This window comes from Chiloscyllium plagiosum, chromosome 1 (assembly GCF_004010195.1).
Source record: "Chiloscyllium plagiosum isolate BGI_BamShark_2017 chromosome 1, ASM401019v2, whole genome shotgun sequence".
Classification (NCBI taxonomy): domain Eukaryota; kingdom Metazoa; phylum Chordata; class Chondrichthyes; order Orectolobiformes; family Hemiscylliidae; genus Chiloscyllium; species Chiloscyllium plagiosum.
Window position 1 is genome coordinate 44,856,870 of NC_057710.1, and position 22,372 is coordinate 44,879,241.

General features: G+C 41.1%; 1 protein-coding gene across 5 annotated transcripts in view; it reads right to left on the reverse strand.

Moving 5' to 3' along the window:
- Window positions 1-22,372, reverse strand: part of LOC122543507 (ciliary neurotrophic factor receptor subunit alpha-like) — a 381,254-nt gene that overhangs the window by 243,375 nt on the left and 115,507 nt on the right. The gene's annotated exons all lie outside the window — the stretch shown is intronic.

Sequence of the window (22,372 nt, forward strand, 5' to 3'; positions counted from 1 at the left end):
AACCATTCAACTCTAGACTACGGCACAAGTTTTAATGTCAATACTAAAAATGTGACAAAGAAGAATGGGTGCCTTCAATATCATGACAGCATTTAACTGAGTATTGCTCCATTTGCATGAGGTAATGGTTCAGAAAGAAGTAAATGTTGAAGCTGTATCAAGCCTCAACAATCTGATAATGTGTCACAATATTTGTGGGGAGAAGGAGCAATTGAACACAAAGTCCCAATGGAGACAAATCTGTCATGCCTGGCGAATTATAGTCATTATGATATTGGCTAATGAGCCAGGGTAATTTGGATTTATTGCCATCAGGTAATAGACTACATCTTGTTGTCCAAGATAAGTGCCTTTTCACATTAATACTCAACAGCAATCTATCCTTTATCACTGCAAAATAAATAGCCCTTGGAATAGAAAGGAAGATGCCTCTTAGAAGCTATCAAAGTTGCCATCTGATTTTAAAATAGCAGAAAGGAGATTTAGTGGCAGCACTTTATCCGAACCTTAAGCTAATGGTTGATTCCGCACCATGAGAGTGTAATCAGAGGTAGGATGTTGCACAAATACCTGAAGGTGACAATGGTTAAAAAAAATCCATTTGAACCAGGAGAGAAAACAAAATTTAGAAAGGGAAATTTTCCATCAAGAACATTGATGCTTTAAGACGACTCAGAAAGACTATGAAGTTCTAATCAAAGGTCAGTGGACCTGAAACGTTGATTCTGTATCTCACTCCGCAGATACTGCCAGACCTGCTGAGTTTTTCCAGTACCTTCTGATTTTGTTTCAGATCTCCAGAATCCACTGTTCTTTGTTTAATTTTACCTGAGTCTCAGACATGGTAGGAAGTGCATGAATAACAATTGGCTAAGAAGAGAACAAAAACTAGCCAGATTTAGAAATTATTGATTCCCAACAGAGGAATAATCACTGGGAGCAGATTGGAGCTACATGATTAAAGTTAGAAATCCCTATAAGCGAGGGGATATAATTTCAAAATAATGGCACAAAACATCAGGCTGCAAAGGATAGAAGTTGAAAGAGGTACTTACTCATTAAAACTAGCGTTGCCAATACCACAAGCAAGCTCCAAGAGGCACAGAACAAGGGCCAGAACTTAATTTATAAAGAGGCCAAGAAGTGGAAATGTTATAGAATACATTTAAGGTGATAAAAGGGGAATTTAAAATATTTTAAGCAGGGTCAAATGGCAGAGAGAAGACATTTTACAATTGTGCCAAGACCAGGACATTCATAATATAAAATGCAATTTCAGCAGGAAGATTTATTAAGGCTATAGCCATGAGTTTATTTTTAAAATGGTGTGCATTAGAATTTAGATTTTAGAAATATGCCCACCTTGCCGTAAAAAAAGCAAGAATCCATCTTGGCTGCAGGATGTGGGCAGAAAACCATTGAGACCAGACAAAAATGCAAGAAAATCCTTTGTACATAGTCCAAACAATATTGCTATGTAGTTGAATTTATCGCTTATGCTGTAAAACACTGCAGGATTGCCATATTAGAGAATGATGATTTAGTAAAAAATATTGCATCATTGCTTTAGTACTGCTTAAATGTTTGCAATGGACTTGATCATTGCTATTATCGAGTTTCAAAAGTTTAAATAGACTTTCGGAGGATTAACACATTGATTTAATGCAAGATCAGCTTTAAGGCCATTAAATCTTTAAAGTTAACAGGACAAAACATATTTTAGATGTGACAGATTTATCAAAAATAATTAACATTCTTGGGGGGTGGGGTGGGTTACTACTGAACCAAAAAAAACTGGACCAGTTACATAATCATTTTGGCTACAGAGGCTAGAAATTCTACAGCGAGCAGCCTTAGAACCACCCTACCAACTACATGAAACAAGACAGGAATTTGATGCAATACTCCCATTTACCTGGATGAATGCAGGCAGAATATGGAAGCCCTTTTGATTGGAATGACATCCATAAACATTCACTTACTCCACCACCAATGTTCAGTAGCAGCAGTGTGTACTATCTAGAAGGGCATGGTGATAAGTTACCAAGGCTTCTACAACTGCATTTACAAGCCAGTGACCTCTAGCACTTAGAGCTACAAGGGCAGCAGTTACATGGGAATACCAGTACCTACAAGTTTTCTTCCAAGCTAGACACATCCTGGCCTGGAACTATCAAGCATTCCTTGATTGTTGTTTGGTGATAGGCCGGAAACTCACTCCACAGTAGCATTCATACACTGCATGGACTGCAGTTCAAGATTATAGCTTACCAGCACCCTCAATAATATCACAGAATCCCTACAATGTGGAAGCAGACCATTCTTCCCATTGACTCTACACTGACTCACCTACTCACACAACCACCCAACCCCTATAACCCTTCATATTCTATGGCTAGTCCACCATTTTTGGACTGTCGAATAAAATTAGAGACACAGAGGAAACCCACACACACACAGGGAGAATGTGCAAACTCCACACAGATGTTGCCGAAGGGTGGAATTGAACCCTTGTCCCTGATGTTGTGAGGTAGCAGTACTAACTGCTGAACCACCATGTTGCTCAATTAGTGATTGGAACTAAACACAGGCTTAACCCATGATGCCTACATCCTGTGACTGAAACATAATTTTAAAACAACTTTAATTAATAAGAATAAATATTTCACAAGAACTGTCAGGTTTTTGGAATAATTCTGCCATCAAGATTTAATGTCAAAGATAGACAAAATACCAGATTGAACATCGTTGAGAAAACAGTTTTCAAAATTACATAATAAATCTTAAGCTGAACAAGTAGATACAACTGTATTCAGAATGCCTTCCAACAGATGACATAAGTCACCATAACATAAGGGAGGCACAGATACTTTTGAAGAGGTTCAAATACTTAATATTAATTATGTTAATTGGACAGCAAAATAACATTATTCAAAGAGCAAGATTTTCCAGAAGTGCATAGAACATAGAACATAGAACATAGAACAATACAGCACAGAACAGGCCCTTCGGCCCACGATGTTGTGCCGAACTTCTAATTGGACAGCAAAATAACATTATTCAAAGAGCAAGATTTTCCAGAAGTTCATAGCATCCAGGGAAGACTGTAGATAATTCTATGAACAGAATGGTAGAGAATTGCCTATGGAGCTTTAGGATAATAACTCATAAGAGATGGAATTGTTGGAATTAGTATCGATTGAATTTATTACAGTCTAAAGATGATTTGACGAGAGAAAGTTATTCAAATTATGCTGGGAAGCAGAAACCAGAAAACCGGGACAAAACCTGAGAGAAGGTCAAATTTACCACAGGACAGCAGCAAAACCTATCCACTTTATAATGTAGGTAATAGGAAAGCATCAAGGAATTCCATTATCAAGGAATTTATAGCAGTACATTTAGAAATCAATGGTGGAATCTAACGCAGTCAGTATGAATTTACAAAAGGGATATCATGCATGACAACTCTACTGGAATTCTTCCAGGATGTAAGTAGTATAGTTGATCAGGGAAGCCAGTGGACGTGGTTTATTTGGACATTAAGCAGGCTTTTGATGAAGACACAGATAAAAACTAAAGTGGATAGGATTGAAGATGGTGTATTGAATTGGACAGAAAATAAGTTAGCAGACAAGTAACAAAAAGTAGGAATAAATAATGATTTTCTCAATGAAAGGCAGTGACCAGTGGGGTACTGCAGGGATCGGTACTAGGACCCCAACTATTCACAATATATGTTAATGATTCAGATAAGGGAACAAAACGTAATATCTCAAAATTTGCAGGTGACACAAAGCTGGGCAGAAGGGTAAACCGTGAGGAGGAGATACAACTGTGGATTTAGACAGGCCATGCTGTACAATGTAGATAAATGTGAGGTTATCCACCTTAATAGCAAAAAAAGGAATGCAAATTATTATTTGAACAGCTGTAAATTGCAAGGGTGGAATACTCAATGAGGTCTGGGTAGACCCATGCAGGGATGTCTTGCTGCAGATGTGCAGAGAATTGGTGAGGTCACACCTGGAATTTTGTGGGCAGTTTTGCTCTCCTTGTCTGAGAAAGGATGTTCTTACCATTGAGGAAGTGCAGAGAAGTTAACCAAATTGATGCACGGGGATGGCAGGACTGACATATGAGAAGGGATTGAGTTGGTAAGGATTGTATTCACTGGAGTTTAGAAGAATAAGAGAGAAATTTAGAAAATTCTAAACAGGACTAGAGAGTTTAGAAGCAGGAAGAATCTTCTTGATGTTGGGGAGTTTGGAATCTGGGGTTATATTTTAAGGATAAGGGGTAAACACTTTAGGTCTGAGATGAGGAGGAATTTCTTCACAGAGAGAGTGGTAAGACTGTGGAATGCACTAAAATCTTGAGGCTATAACATTCTGTTTTCAAGAAGGAGGTAGATAGAGCTTTTATGGCTAAAGGGATCAAGAGTTTGTGGGGGTGGGGGGGAGCGGAGAGTGGAATTAGAGTATTGAGCCCAATGAACACCCATGATCAAACTGAATGGTGGAGCAGGCTTAAGGGATTCAATGGCCTATTCTTGCTCCTATTTTCTATGTTCCTACATCAACAGTATAATGCTATACAGACACATATGACAAGCCAACAAAAGTACATGTCAAACAGACAACAGACACTGTGTCAGCACTGTGAACAAAGTATCTTCAGACATGCAGTGCCCAGCTACCACAAAGGAAACCTGAAAAACTACAGGTCGCTTTCAGAAGTGATACAAAATAAGAGTTTCAGAGTAGCAAAAAAAATGCTTAGTCAGAGAGGCTCATGCAGAAAAGATGGACCTTTCAAGAGGGTGGTGCCGAGTGGGAGTTTGGTACTGGGATAAGGTGGGGGGAGGGAAAATGAGGAAACTGGTGAAACCCACATTAATCCCATGTGGTTGGAGGGTCCCATGATGGAAGATAAGGTGTTCTTCGTCCAGGCGTCGGGTAGTTAGTGTTTGGTGATGGAGGAGGCCCAGGACCTGCATGTCCTTGGTGGAGTGGGAGGTGAAATTGAAGTGTTCGGCCTCAGGGCTGTGGGGTTGGTTGGTGCGGGTGTGCCAGAGATATTCTGTGAAATGATCCACAAGTTGGCGTCCTGTCTCCCCAATGTACAGGAGACCACATCGGATGCAATGGATACAGTAGATGATGTGTGTGGAAGAACAGATAAATTTCTGTTGGATGTGCAAGGATCCTTTGGAGTCTTGGATGGAGGTGAGAGGGCAGGTTTTACACTTTATGTGGTAGCAGGGGAAGGTGCTGGAACGGAGCATGGACCTGACTAGGCAATCGTGGAAGGAATGGTCTCTCCGGAAGCAGATAGGGGTGGGGGTCTGTTTGTAGGTGGCAGAAACGGCAGAGGATGATGCGATGGAAGAGGCCCAGGACCTGCATATCCTTGGTGAATTGTGAAGGGGAGTTAAAGTGTTCAGCGACAGGGCGGAGAAGTTGGTTGGTGCGGGTATCCAAGAGATCCAATTGATTGGTTGATGGGGTGGAAAGTGAGGACCAGGTGTGGGGTTCTGTCCTTGTTGCGGTTGGAGGGGTGGGGTTCAAGGGTGAAGGTGCAGGAAGTGGAGGAGATGCATTGGAGAAGATCGACCACATGGCAGGGAAAATTGCAGTCTTTGGAGGCCATCTGGGATGTTCTATGGTGAAATTGGTCATGGCGGAGATATGGCGGAGTTGAAGGCAAAGGAATTGGGAGTAAGGGATAGCGTTTTTACAGGAGGCCAGTTGGGAGGGGGTGTAGTCCAGTTTTTCTCTAAAATCACTCCTTCCACAACTCCCCAAGAAGTGCAAAACCTGTGCCCACACTTCCCCCCCCTCACCTCAATCCAATGTTCCAAAGGATCTTTCCATATCCAACAGAGATTTACCTGCACTTCCACACATCATCTACTGTATCCATTGCTCTTGATGTGGTCTCCTCTACATTGGGTAGAACGGATGCCAAATTGTGGATTGTTTCAGAGAAGATCTCTTGGATACACACACCAACCAACCCTGCTGCCCTGTAGGTGAACAGCTTAACTCCCCCTCCCAATTCACCAAGGACATGCAGGTCCTGGGCCTCCTCCATTGCCAAACACGTACCACCTGATGCCTGGAAGAAGAACACCTCATCTTCCATCTTGGGACTCTCCAACCACACAAGATTAATGTGGATTTCATCAATTTCCCCATTTCCCCTCCCCCCATTATAACTCAGTCCCAAACCCCCAATTTGGCACCGCCCTCTTGAACTGTCTTACCTGACCATCTTCCTTCCCATCTATCTGCTCCACCCTCCTCTCTGACCTATCACCTTCATCCCTCACCTTCATCTACGTATTGCATTCTCAGCTACCTTCCCTCAGCTCTGACCCTCTCCCAGCCCCCCCGACTCACAAGTCTCATTCTTAATGAAGGGCTTACGGCCGAAATGTCGACTCCCCTGTTCCTTGGATGCTGTCTGATCAGTTGTGCTTTTCCACTCTTCAACTCAAATAGGAATGTGCCTGATGTCTTTTCTAAAGGAAGCATATTATCTCATGCAGGTCTTTTCTGCATCAGGAGAAGGTGAGGACTACAGATACTGAAGATCAGAGTCAAAAAGTGTGGTACTGGAAAAGCACAGCTGGTCAGGCAGCAGGGGGCAAAGGTAGCTGGGAATGTGAGAGGGAGATAAAGGATGGGGGTGCTAGTGGTAGGTGGAGCGGATAGATGGGAAGGATGATAGATAGGTAGGACAGTTCAAGAGACCAGTGCCAAGTTGGAGGGTTGGATCTGGGATAAGGTGGAGGGAGGGGAAATGAGGAAACTGGTGAAATTGACGGTTGATTCCAACCACATGGAATCAATGTTGACTTTACTAGTTCCTTCATCTCCCTTCCCACCTATCTGCTCCACCCTCCTCTCCCCCTTTTTGATTCTGATCTCCAGCATCTGCAGTCCTCACTTTCTCCACATTCCTAGTTGAAACTGGTGATTCAATATACGCAAAATTGGCAGAAACTAAGTCAATGGACATTCTATTAAATTTAAGGTTGATACAAATGCAAGTGTCATTGTCCCATTGGGTGAACCCTGTTATGGCTGAAGAAACTGAAGTTATAGCACATAGAGATGAAATTACATGGTATAGACGGAATAACTCTAAACAGCAAAGCATTGCTACAAGCAACACAAACAAACACTTTCCAAAACAAAGAGGTGAAAATATACACACACAGTTTGCAATCAAAGCTTAAACCTGCACACGTTTTAACCTGAACCATCCTTGAAGGAGTAGGAGGAGTTCAACTAGTTTCAGGAGAAGAACTGGCTCAGGAACAATCAATTATATGAAACAAGGCACAACTGTAGAAGATTCCATTGGGTTTCTTAAACTTATGGCAGAGCCCAAAATGAAATATCCTATTGATATTACTTTGTTGACAGAAGAAAGTTGGTTCATACTGTGCAGACTTTACAGGAATGGAAAGCAATACCACCATACCTGTCACCGCTGAAGGAAATATAGAAGACAACAATCAGCTAAAGGTTGCCTGAAGAAGCAAATATTGTGAAGAATAAGCAGTACAATCCTCTTGAACTATTGACCAAATTTTGGCAAAACTGTCAAGTGAGCAAGCTGATACAGTCGATTTGATTTTTTGTTGATGGATTATGAGTCAACATAAGTTTAAAAGCAATGTTTTAATTCCTCATCTCCCAAAAAGGAAGTCAGTGGCAAGTGCAATGTTAAGTAAGCAAGCAGTAATAGATCGGAAGTTATGAAAATGTCCAGTTCACCAGTAAGACAACCATGGATGATAAAGGAAGTCTTCCAACCTCATCAACATTTTGAGGTAAAAAGCTTACACTCTTCAACATGACACATTAGCTGTTTGAGTGCAAAGATTTATTTGAACAAAATGCAGTTTGTGAAGATGACATGCAAGGCACTGGTTCTGAAAAGTGACTAAACCACAGCAAGCGCCACCAAATTTGATGTCAAAATCTTTGGGTGAAAAAGTAGCAGTCTATCACATTCCTAATGGGTACATATCATCTCAGGCATAATTACACAGATTATTAGAAGCCAAACTATATAATGGAATTTGTACCTACTGTTATCATATAATAAACTACATTGTGTTGTGAAAAATAAAGGCCTTGTTCTCATTATGATTCAGTCATAGTTTATCCTCCATACTGCTAACTAGATTGACCCTTTGTCTCAACACAAAAATAAGAACTTTTTAAATTGCAGTACCACACCAAGGGCTTTTAATCTGAATTATAGAATCCCTACAGTGTGGAAACATTCAGCCACTTGGCCCAACAAGTCCATACCAACTCTCCAAAGAGCACCCCACCCAGACTCACCTCCCACTATCCTGTAACCCTGCATTTCCCATGGCTAATCCACCTAACGTACACATCCCTGGACACTAAGGGCAATCCAGAAAACCAGCAGTTCCAACCAAGGTGCCACCATGCCACCCTGCTTAGCATTTTATTTTAGAAAAAAGCAGGAAGGAGGATTGCTGACAACACTCTACCCCACCCACATGCCACCAGTGTTTGGCACCTCAACTTAGCATCAAGGGCTCTTGCAAAAATCAAGTTAATGGGACTGTTGTGGTTCTGTTCGCCGAGCTGGAAATTTTTGTTGCAAACGTTTCGTCCCCTGTCTAGGTGACATCCTCAGTGCTTGGGAGCCTCCTGTGAAGCGCTTCTGTGGTGTTTCCTCCGGCATTTATAGTGGCCTGTCTCTGCCACTTCCGGTTGTCAGTTTCAGCTGTCCGCAGTAGTGGCCGGTATATTGGGTCCAGGTCGATGTGTTTGTTGATGGAGTTTGTGGATGAGTGCCATGCTTCTAGGAATTCCCTGGCTGTTCTTTGTTTCGCTTGCCCTATAGTGGTAGCTCGGCAAACAGAACCACAGCAACGAGCACCCGAGCTACAAATCTTCACCCAAACTAACATAGTCTTTCTGATCATTCAGAGATTTCAAGTTCTTAGATAGTCCTTTGGGTTGCGGCATGTCCTCGTTCCGTTGTCTTTCTCTTAGGCATCTGTTGATGAAATTGCGCGGGGATCCGTTTTTGGCCAATACCTTGTACAGGTGTTCCTCTTCCTCTTTTTGCAGTTCTGGTATGCTGCAGTGCGTTGTGGCTTAATGGGACTCAATAGAAAGCCTTCCATTACAAAGTCATCCTTGACTCATGATTTTATAAACCTTTATAAGGTCACCTCTCAACCTCCTACACTCCAGTGAACTATTTCCCAGCTTATCCAAACTCTCCTTAAAATTCAAACGCTCTAGTACTGGCAACAGCCTATTCAATCTTTTCCGACCCTCTCTAATTTAATAATATCCAACAGATTTAAGAACAGCTACTTCCCTGCCTTTATCAGATTTATAAATGGATCTTTCATATGTTAGAGTTAATCTTTTTGTGCACTTTTCTCTGTAGCTGTAACACAATATTCTGCATTCGGTTCTACTACCCTGATGTACTTATGTAAGATATGATTAGTCTGATTAGCATGCAACACAATACTTTTCATTGTATCTCCGTACATGCAACAATAATAAATCAAATCAGATCCTTCTTATTGCAAGACAACCAGAACTGTACACAGTACTAAAAAAACTGGCCTCACCAATGTTCTGCCCAACTTCAATGTAACATCCTAACTCCGATACTCAATGGTCTGAGCAATGAAGGGAAGCATGCTAAATGCCTTCTTAACCATCCTGTCTATGTGTGACACAATTTTCAAGAAACTATGTACCTGAAACCCTAGGTCTCTCTGTTCGATAACACTACCCAGGGCGCTACCATTAATTGTATAAGTCCTGCTCTTGTTTCTTTTATCAACTATGCAACACCTCACATTTATCCAAATTAAACTCCACCTGCCACTTCTCAGCCACTGACCCAACTGATCAAGATCCCTTTGTAATCTTGGATAATTTTCTTCACAGTCAACTATGCCAGTCATTTTGGTGTTATCCACAAAATTACTCACCATGCCTCTGAATTGTTCATATAAGTGACAAACAAAAGTGGACCCAGCACCGATTCCTGCTGAACACTGCTGGTCACAGGCCTCCAGTCCAAGAAACAATCCTCCACCACTATCCTCTGTGTCCGACCGTCAAGCCAGTTTTGAATCCAATTGGCAAGCTCGCTTTGAATCTTGCGTGGTCTGACTTTACTAATCAGACTATCATGTGGAGCCTTGTCAAAGGTTTTACTAAAGTCCATGCAGACGATGTCCATCACTCTGTCCTCATCAATCTTTTTGACTATATTTTTTAAAAAAATCAATTTGAGAGACAGATTTCCCATGCACAATTCCATGCTGACAATCCAGAATTAGTCCTTGCCTCTCCAAATGCATGCAAATTCTATCTCTCAGAATTCCCTCCAATAACTTAGCCATCACTAATGTCAGACTCACTGCTACACAGTTCCCAAGCTTCTCCTTATAGCCTTTCTTAAATAATGGGGAACATTAGCCACCTCCAGTCCTCCGGCAACTCACCCATGGCTGTAAAGGATACAAATTTGCTCGGAGCCCTGCAATTTTTTCCCTAACTTCCACAACGTCCTGGGATATACCTGATCAGATCCCAGAGATTTATCCAACGTTATGTTTTTAAGACTTCCGGCACCTTCTCTTCTGTAATGTGGACTGTTTTCAAAACATCAATATTTATTTCCCCAAGCTCCCTATCCTCCATGTCTTTCTCCACAGTCAGGAACTGTTTTCTAACAGTGCTCAGATTCATTCAATATCTCTGATAATGATACAGCCCCTGCCACTCCATAGGGGAAAGTTAAAAATCACACAACACCAGGTTAAAGTCTATTTGGAAGCACTAGCTTTCGAAGCGCTGGTTCTTTGTCAGGTAGCTAGTGACAAGTTACCTGACGAAGGAGCGGCACTCCGAAAGCTAGTGTTTCCAAACAAACCTGTTGGTCTATAGCCTGGTGCTGTCTGATTTTTAACTTTGTCCACCCCAGTCCAACACCAGCCCCTCCACATCAAGTCTGGAGGAGAATATGATACATCCAGGATTTGCTCCAACAGGTGTCAAGCTACATTTATTTCACCTGTGTGCCAGGTAATGACCATCAAAAAGATAAGGAAGTAGCCCCTTTGATTTTCAGTTGGCTTGTAGTGCTGAGTCCCCAAATATAAAACGTTCTGGAGTTAAGATTGAATCAAAGATACAACTGGTCCAAAGGGTTCAGACCCTGCAAAACGGCAATGAAAAATGACTGAATTTCAGACCCTGTCATAAGTCTTATCACTATCTACTGAGCAAGTCTAACAGGGCTTGGAATATTCACAACTGCAACTGTAACAAATATATCACCACCATTCAGGGCAAAAGGCCTGGATCTAACAGAGGGCACTGCTGAATTTAGGGAGTCAGGAGTTAAACTAAAAAGTAGGACCTCAAAGGTAATAATCTTGGGATTGTGACTAGTGCCAAATGCTAGCCAGAGCAGAAATGGCAGGATAGTTAAGATCAATATGTGGCTTGAAGGATGGTGCAAGAGGGAGGGATTCAAATTCCTGGTACATTGGAACCAGTTCTGGGGGAGGTAGGACTAGTACAAACTGTATGGTCAGAACCTGGGCAGGACCTAGAACCAATGCTCTAGGGGGAGTGTTTGCTCGTGCAGTTGGGGAGGATTTAAACTAATTTGGCAGGGGAATGGAAGCCAACACAGGAAGCTGGAGGGAAGTAAATTGGGGACAAAAGTAAAGGACAGTAAGGGAAAAAGTGGAAGGCAGGGAAACCAAAGACAAAAATCAAAAGGGCTACAGTTCACAATGATTCTAAAAGGGCAATAAATGTCAAATAAATGAGCATGAAGGCTCTGTGTTGCAATGCAAGGAGCATATGTAATAAAGTGGATGAATTAGCTCTGGTAACATTTATTAACACATCTGATATAATTGGGATCATAGTGGTCTGGTTCCAGCGTGTCCAAGGCAAAAGTGTGGACTGCAAATGCTGAAGATTGGAGTCGAGAATGTGGTGTTGGTAAAGCACAACAAGTCAGGCAGCATCCGAGGAGCTGGAGAATCAACGTTTCAGTCAAAAGCCCTTCATAAGCTCAACATATACGGTTATTCAATTTTCAGGAAAAACAGACAGAAAGAAAGGGAGATGGGATACTGTTGCTGATTAAGGAGGAGATCAACACAATAGTAAGGCAATACATTAGCCTGGACAATGTGGAATCAGTAGGAGTGGAACAGAACACTAAAGGGAATAAGACGTCAGTGAGAGTTGTGTGGAGACCACCAAACAGTAATTGTAATGTTGAGGACTGCATCAAACAGGAAATTAGAGATTTATGCAGTAAGGGTACAGCCGTTATCATGGGTGACTTCAGTCTACATACTGAGTGGACTAAGTGAAAGTGAGGACTGCAGATGCTGGAGATTAGAGTCCAGAGTGTGGTGCTGGAAAAGCACAACAGGTCAGGCAGCATCCAAAGAGCAGGAGAGGGATCTGGGATAAAAGTGGGGGGGAGGGGAAATGAGGAAACTGGTAAAATCCACGTTGATGCCATAGGGTTGGAGGGTCCCGAGGCGGAAGATGAGGCATTCTTCCTCCAGGCACTGGGTGGTTAGGGAGTGGCGATGGAGGAGGTGCAGGACCTTCATGTCCTCGGCAGAGAGGGAGCAGGAATTGAAGTATTTGGCTATGGGATGGTGGGATTGGTTGGTGCAGGTGTCCCGTAGATGTTCTTTGAAGCATTCTGCGAGTAGCTGTCCTGTCTCCCCAGTGTACAGGAGACTGCATCGGGAGCAATGGATACAGTAAATTGCAGGTCAAACTTTGATGGATGTGGAAGGCTCCTTTGGGGCCTTGGATGGTGGTGAGGGAGAGGTATGGGTGCAGGTTTTGCAAATCCTGCATTGGTAGGAGAAGGGTGTGGGAGGGGAGGGTGTGTTGGTGGGAGGCCTGGACCTGTCGAGGGAGTTGCAGAGGGAATAGTCTTTATGGAAAGTGGATAGGGGTGGGGAGGGAAATATATCTCTGGTGGTGAGGTTCGTTTGCAGGTGGCGGAAATGGCAGAGGATGATGCAATGTATATGTTGATTGGACTAACCAAACTGGTAGCAATGCGATGGAGGAGGGTTTCCTGGAATGTATGAGGGATGGTTTCCTTGACCAATATGTTAAGGAATCAACTAGAGAGCCAGCCATCCTAGACTGGGTATAGTGTAATGAGAGTGGATTAATTAGCAACTTTGTGGTGCAAGATCCTTTGGGGAAGAGTGATGATAATATGGTAGAATTCTTCATTAAGATAGATTGTGACAATTAAATATGAAATTAGGGGTCTGAACTTAAACAAAGCTAACTTTGATGGTATGAGACTATGCATTGGTTAGGATAAACTGGCGATGGATATTTAAGGGATTGACGGTGGATAATGGCAATGGCAGACTAACGAGGACGCAAAGAACCTTCTGGAAATGCTGGGGGACACAAGATCAAGCATGAAGAAGGAAGTGAAGGAAATTCTTATCAGTCAGGAAATGGAATTGGGAAAAGTGATGGGATAAAAGCCCGATAAGTCCCCAGGGTCTCATGCTATGCATCCCAGAGTACTTAAGGAAGTGACCCTCAAAATAGCAGATGAACTGGTGATCATTTTCCAGCATTCTGTAGATTCTGGAAGACTTCCAGTAGACTGGAGGTAGCTAATATAACCCCACTCTTTTAAAAAAAAAGGGCGAGAGAGAAAATGGAGAATTTAGGCTAATTAGCCTGACATCAGTGGTAGGGAAAATGCTGGAGTCAATCATTAAGGATGTAATAACTGAGCATTTGGAAAGTGCGGAGAGAATTGGTCTAGTCAGCATGGATTCACTAAAGGGGAAATCATGCTTGACAAATGTTCTGGAATTTAATTTGAGGGTGTGACCAGTAGAGTAGACAATGGTGAATCAGTGAATGTTGTGTATCTGGACATTCAAATGGCTTTTGACAAGGTCCCACACAAGAGATTAGTAAGCAAAATTAAAGCTAATGGTATAGGAGGGAATGTGTTGACATGGATAGAGAACTAGTTGGCAGACAGGAAGCTGAGAGTTGGAATAAATGTGTCCTTTTTAGAATGGCAAGCAGTGATGAGTGGGGTGCCGAAGGTTCAGTGCTGAGACCTCAGCTGTTCACAATATATATTAATGATTTGGATGAAGGAATTGAATGCCATATCTCGAAATTTGCAGATGACATTAAGCTGGGTGGCAGTGTGTGCTGTGAGGAGGATGCTAAGAGGCTGCAGGATGACTTGGACAGACTGGCTGAGTGGGCAAATACCTGGCAAATGCAATATAATGTGGATAAATGTGAGGTCATCCACTCTGGTTGCAAAAGTATGAAGGCAGTTTATTATCTGAATGGTGGAGAAAGTGAGGACTGCAGATGCTGGAGATCAGAGCTTAAAAATGTGTTGCTGGAAAAGCGCAGCAGGTCAGGCAGCATCAAAGGAACAGGAATGAATTATTATCTGAATGGTGGCAGTTTAGGAAAAGATGAGGCACAACAAGATCCGAGTGTCATGGTGGAACAGTCACTGAAGGTTAGCATGCAGGTGCAGCAGGCGGTGAGGAAAGCTCCTTCATAGCGAGAGGATTTGAGTATCGGAGTAAGAATGTCTTGGGTACTTTGAGTATTGTGTGCACATTAGGTCCCCTAGTGTGAGAAAGGATATTCTTGCTACTAAGGGAGTCCTGGTTCACCAGACTGATTCCCAGGATGGCAGGATTGACATACGAGGAAAGACTGGTTCGACTGGGCTTATATTCACTAGAATTTAGAAAAATGAGTGTGTGTGTGTGTGGGGGGGGTTTAACTCATAGAAACATATAAAATCCTGATCAGTTTAGGTGTGGGAAGAATGATCCTGATGTTGGGGAAGTCTATGAATAAGGGGAAGGCCATTCAGGACTGAGATGAGGAAGAATTGCTTCACTCAGAGAGTTGTGAACCTGTGGAATTCTCTCCCACACAAATCAGTTGGGGCCAGTTCATTAGATATACTCAAGAGGGAGCTGGATGTGGTCCTTGCGGATAAAGGGATCAAGGGGTATAGGGAGAGGGCGGGAAGGGGATACTGAGATTGCAGGATCAGCAATGATCATATTGAATGGTGGTGCAGGCTCGAAGGGCTGAATGGCCTACTTTTTCACCTATTTTCTATGTTCATAATTTTAAGTCCTGCCTGCTTCAGAGGGTGTATTGTAACATACCTAGAGACAGGTCGGTTTGAAAATATATAGAACAATTCAAACTATTTGCTTCTGCCATTGTACTCAACAACTGCTCTTTCCACCTTAGTTACTGAAGGAACATGCAGCCTTTCTTTTCATTTAAACCATTCTACCTTCTTCGCCAATAACCTAGATCATCTAGAACATAGAATAATACAGCGCAGTACAGGCCCTTCGGCCCTCAATGTTGTACCGACCTGTCAACTAATCTGAAACCCATCTATCCGACACCATTTCATTATCATCCATATGTTTATCCAATGACCATTTAAAAGCCCTTAAAGTTGGTGACTCTACTACTGTTGCAGGCAGGGCGTTCCACGCCCTTACTACTCTCGGAGTAAAAACTTACCTCTGACATCTGTCCTATGTCTATCACCCTTCAATTTAAAGTCGTGCCCTCATGCTAGCCATCACCATCTGAGGAAAAAGGCTCTTGCTGTCCACCCTGTCTAATCCTCTGATCATCTTGTATGTCTCTATTAAATCACCTTTTAACCTTCTTTTCTCTGATGAAAACAGCCTCCAGCCCTTTAGCCTTTCCTCACTAGACCTTCGCTCCATACCAGGCAACATCCTGGTAAAACTCCTCTGCACCCTTTCCAATGCTTCCACATCCTTCCTATAATGCAGAGATCAGAACTTCGTGCAATACTCCAAAGGCGGCCACAGCATAGCTTTGTACAGCTGCAACATGACCCCATGGCTCCAAAACTCAATCCCTCTACTAATAAAAGATTACACACTATATGCCTTCTTAACAAGGTAAAAACAATGACTGCAGATGCTGGAAACCAGATTCTGGATTAGTGGTGCTGGAAGAGCACAGCAGTTCAGGCAGCATCTAAGGAGCAGCGAAATCGATGTTTCAGGCAAAAGCCCTTCTTAACAACCCTATCACCCTAGGTGGCAACTTTCAAGGATCTATGCACATGGACACTGAGATCTCTCTGCTCATCCATACTACCAAGAATCTTACCATTAGCCCAGTATGCTGCATTCCTGTTACTCCTTCCAAAGTTAATCACCTCACACTTTTCCACATTAAACTCCATTTGCCACCTCTCAACCCAGCTCTGCAGCTTACCTATGTCTCTCCGTAACATGCAACATCCTTTGGCACTGTTCACAATTCCACCGACTTTAGTGTCATCTGCAAATTTACTCACCCAACCTTCTATGCCAACATCCAGGTCATTTATAAAAATGACAAACAGCAGTGGCCCAAAATCAAAACCTTGCAGTACACTACTAGCAACTGAATGCCAGGATAAATATTTCCCATCAAGCACCACCCTCTGTCTTCTTACATCTCCCCAATACCTGATTCAAACCACTGTATCACCCTCAATCTCATGCCTCTGAATTTTCTGCAATAGCCTACCGTGGGGAACCTTATCAAATGCTTTACTGAAATCCATATACACCCCATTACCGCTTTACCCTCATCCACCTGTTTGGTCACCTTCTCAAAGAACTCAATAAAGTTTGTGAGGCATGACCTGCCCTTCACAAAACTATGTTGACTGTCCCTGATCAAATTATTTCTTTCTTGATGATTATAAATCCTATCCCTTATAATCCTTTCCAACACTCTACCCACAACAGAAGTAAGGCTCACTGGTCTATAATTACCAAGGTTGTCTCTATTCCCCTTCTTGAACAAGGGGACATTTGCTATCTTCCAGTCTTCTGGCACTATTCCTGTAGACAATGATGACATAAAGATCAAAGCTAAAGACTCTGCAATCTCCTCCCTAGCTTGCCAGAGAATCCTAGACCACAAAGAGCAGTGTTAGGCAGCAACATCATGCCTAAATTATTCCCCAATTCACACAACCTTCTGATTTGGCTAGTACTTGACCATTGCTACTTCATGACTCCCTCAGATCCTAAGTCTTCTATTTTCAAACCTTGCATTTTCCTACCCATTGTGAAAATGTCATCACCAGAAATTGTACTTTTCAAAGAAAATAGGAACAGGAATTGATCAATCATTCAGCTTTTAAGGCTGTTGTACAATTTAGTTGATCATAGCTGGTCTGTATGTAGCCCACTCCATTTACCAATGTTTAGTTGCAATTTGTTACCCACATCTGATAAAACATCTCTGCTTTGAAAGTTTAATTGACCCAGCATCTACAGCCTTCTGAACTGAACTGCCTACTCTCTCTACTGGACGAGTGATACATGGTAAGGATTCTCATGGAAACGTTGCTGTCCCTTTTGAAAGATTTCGAGTCCTTGGGCAGACCCTTCTATCTAATCATAAAATTCATTGGAAGAAAGATTGTGTTTAAGTTTTTCTTAGCTAAACACTAAATCCTAAGCACTGGTACAAATGTTATATTTAACTAGATGAACTTCTTCAAAGAAAATTTAACAAAATCAGAAATTTTGGCAAGGTTCAGCATCTGTGGTGAGAAAGCACAGTTAACATTTTGGGTTCACTGACTCTTCTGCAGGACTGTTTGAATGAGTAAAATGACTGCTAATGTAAATCTGAGGTGATTGCATAAAGCTACAACTGCTTTAGAAATATTACTTCTGTATGTGCACTTAGGGAGAAAGCAAGCCTTATATTAATCAATAATAGCATACATCTGTTAACCTGCTGTGTAATTCCTTATGTAACAAAATACTTTCCAGAATATGAAAGCCTAATTAAACCCTCTTTCTTAAAAATAACTCATTGAGGCAATGTGTGGAATACTGATCATACAATTTAACAATCCAGGTCACCAAAATCAATAAAACGCAAGAAGGTTAGATGCTAATCTCTTCCTTCGATCCCAGCAAGCAAGAGATTTCTCATATAAGCTATCCATGATTTATTTGATCAAATAATTTATACGCCAGAAAGGAACAGATTGCAGTCATTGTCATTATTCTGAGAAAGGAAACAATTACTTGTTGTATTAAACTGCCAAAAAATGGAGTAATTAAAATGATGAGGCAAAAACAGATGAGATAGGTGTGTTGTGATACAAGTCATGCTCCGTAATGAAAATGAGGTGAAGATCTCTCATGAAAACAGAGCATTTGTTTCATGCATTGCCCAGTCTGAGAAGCATTAAATTACAGCATTGAGGCTACTAGCTGCCAAAGGCAATGTTAACTGCAGCCACCTAGAGAGAAAATCACTGTTGAGAAAAGATGAAAACCAAAGCAGTGACATCTGCTGCCTTCTACTTATGTTTTAATCTAAAGCAACGGCCCTACATTTATACTGTGCTGTGCTTGGAGCCCGGAATTTCAATGAAAGCAGTTACTATCATAAGAGCTGGATAAAGTGAAACAGTAACAAGAGGTTAAAGAACAAAACAGAATTCAAATGCAAAGGCTACACTAGTAAGAAAGGCAAGGATTCCGCCTGTTTCGTGAATACTACAACCATATTTCATCTAAGGAATTGCATATTTTCATTATTTCATTTTGTCCTACATGGTCAGTAATCGGTCATCTTTAAGGAAGTAGTTTATTAATTAGTTAATCAATTAGTCAAAGTGTACTTCTATTTCATAATACTGTAGTTTGTGAACTGACAAGTTGTGACATATCAGCATTTCTCATCAAAAGGCAGGCTTGTTCTGAAGCATTCTAACCTGCCCTTTGTGGTATTGTTTCAATAAGCAACCTGAAAGAATTGAGGTGGTTTTGCACATGGGTGTTCATACATGCTGTCCCATATATGGGATTGGATGCAACATTTTTCTCCTCGTTTGGCTAGGCTCATGAACATTTGAGATTCCTCTGGTTAGGTGTATTTGAATCTTGGGTTGAGAATCCAGTGATTTTGTGAATTAAATGACAATTTGAAATTAAATTATTGCAAGCCTTTCTGTTTTATGATTCAAAAATAATAATCCAAGACCACCAAGCCTGACCATAAATGGTTTTAGAATTAAAATGGATGAAAAATTGACAGGGTGCAATCTCAAGCACTCAAAAGGGAAATACTCTTCTGATTACTTGTCCTCAAGAAATTGTCCCAACTCCCCCAGAAATTGCAGGATAGGGGTAGGAGATGTCTACTCCTGTAACAGAACCAGAAAATGTTTAACACATCTACCTATTGTATTGAATTTTAATTAGATTACTTACAGTGTGGAAACAGGCCCTTCGGTCCAACAAGTCCACACCGACCTGCCGAAGCGCAATCCACCCATACCTCTACATTTACCCCATTCACCTAACACTACGGGCAATTTAGCATGGCCAATTCACCTGACCCGCACATCTTTGGACTGTGGGAGGAAACTGGAGTACCCGGAGGAAACCCACGCAGACACGGGGAGAATGTGCAAATTCCACACAGTCAGTCGCCTAAGGCAGGAATTGAACCCGGGTCTCTGGCGCTGTGAGATAGCAGTGTGCCACCATGCTGCCCACTATTATCCATATTGTTATACCAGAGATAGTTCAGGGACTAACAGTTTTTTTTAAGAAAGGAAGAAACATGGATATAAAAAGGCTGCAATGGTCACTTGACAACAGATTGAGGCAATCTTTATGACACCCATATGGAGTAAATACAACTACTGCATTGAAGTTATCATTTTTATAAAATCACAAACATAGAAACAGCTGAGTCAATGTCAAAACAATTGCACTTCTAAAAAAAAATGTAATTATTATGATTTACCATATTGAGGGATGAAAGGCTCACTTATATGTTAGGTAGCTTAGAGATACAAAACAGCCAACTCAGGAATACAAACTAAACAATATACTTCAGTAAATGCTTATCAGCAACACAGAAGAATAAGAACTGGTAGCAAGAAGGACCTTCTTTCTGTGCCTCTCTATCTTATAAACAGATTCACATCAGTATCTGGTGTAAAAACAATTTGGGGAAACATCCTAGAGTTTAAATGAATGATTATCTACAAATTTTGCCACTGCTGAAGAAACCAGTCAACAACTAAAACTGTACCCTCAGGTTAAAAACAATTACTATCAAAGACTTTAGTGCTGTTGAAACTGCATAACCTTTATTCTCCCTGTATAAAAGTCACATTCCATTATAAATTTACCCCTCTTGGTGTTAGTAGATAATGAAATTCTTTGATCTTTTGCTCAAGAAAACCTTGCAATTGGCTACTTCATTTTGATCTAGTTAACTATATTTTTGATTGGTATGTTCTGGAAATGTGCTAGCTGTGTGCTAAATAGAAAATGTTGCCTTGAACTGAGAGGTTCAGAGGCATTAAAGCAGTGAACTGATTTCCCTCTCCTCACATGATTACAATGCTGAATAAGAAGCTAGGTCAATGATTATTTCACAAGAACATAATAGAAAGACTTTGATCTGAAAGAATTAATTATACACAGTTTTCATAATGTGAAAACACAGTAATTTTAGCAAGATATTATACTCCAGCAATTTTCCTTTAGTGATCAATATCCTGAAGCTAACCATTGAAAAGAAACTGAACTGGACTAGCCATACAAATATTGTATTTTCTGTACAGGTATTGTAGGTCAGTGGCTAAGAATTCTGTGGCAAGAAACTCACCTTCTGATTCCCCAAAGTCTGACCATCATTTACAAAGCTCAAGGCAGCAGTGTGATGAAATACTCCCCACTTGGCTGAATGACTGCAGCTCCAACAGCGCTCAAGAGGCTTCTTATCAACCTGGGTGCACGATTGTTACCCAGATGGTATTCCAGATGGGCAAAAATGTCTAGCACTAGGAAACATACAAATTAGGACCAGCCTACCCTTCTTAAAGGCTTTCGGAGTCAGTCCAGCACCACAAAATTCTGGGTCTCCCTGTCATAACTCATATTTAAAATGGGCAATTAATATGAAATATTGAAAGATAGAGCCACCTGTAGAAACCACATCTTAACAGGATTTAACACCTTCAGGAAAGGAGAACAATGAAAGAAACATTGGCCTTTATAAAAAAAAATGAAACATAGGAGAAATATTTAAAACACAAGTAATATATAAAAACTGCACCTTGGACAGCTGAATACAAAAAGATATCTAGAGTGAATCACTGCTTAAACAGAATCTAACTTCATGCCAACCATCTTGCTCTGAGTTAATGATTGCAATCTCACTGAACAGCTCAGGGGCTTTAAGCTGCAGTTGTGTTTCTTTCAAATTGATGTTATCTTTCTCAGAGGCTTCAAAAACAAACCAGCTGATAAGTTTCTGCCAGACCAACTGTATGACAACACAATACAGACGCATTCTTATTCAAGAATGAAGACAAAATAGAGTTATTTTCTATATAAAAAAAACATCATTCCACTCTTAAAAGTCAGGAGGTATCTGTATTGATTATTTAATATTCCAAGACACAGAGAAAAAAATGACAAAAGTGATATGATTTATCTGTTCTGGCTTATAACATGCCTCCTTTGCAACTGATAATTTCCAGATGCTTAAATCCACTACAGAGCAGTAAATATAATTCTTATTAATATGTCCTAATGAAAAACACATTGAAGTTGCAGCATTCAGAAAAGCATTGTTATTTGAAGGGCCAGAGCAAAATTGGGTTCCATTTTATATGCTCCATTTGATCTAGGTTGTTTTTGACCAGGTTTAGTACAACAAACCCTTCGAAGTGCAAATAGATAGCAAATTGTTCATAACTGGAAATAATTCAAATTTCAGGAGATGTTAATAAAAAAATCAGTTTGTTAAGAAGGAAGAGAGAGTCAGAGGCTTTTCACTTAAAGGATAGTAAAGTTGTCCAATGCTACCTGGGAAGGAGAATGAAGTTGACAGTAAATATAGGCCCTAGACACACTTACTGTATTTGTGTGGAGAGGAGAAATTCATGAATAGGAGTATAAGCAGGTCAGTGGAAAATCAAAATCAATTTATATTTGTCACAGAGCAATGCAAGGTGCTGTAAAATGTATGACCAAGCCACACAATCAGTTATTAGGGCAGATGACTAAAGGCTTGGACAAGAGGTAGGTTTAAAGAGATAGCTTAGAAGATGGAATAGGGATAGAGTGTTGGACTTCACAGCATGAAACTCCACAACCGAAAGCTTCATCACAATGGTGAAGTAATTAATGTTAGGAATTTTGTATGTCGCT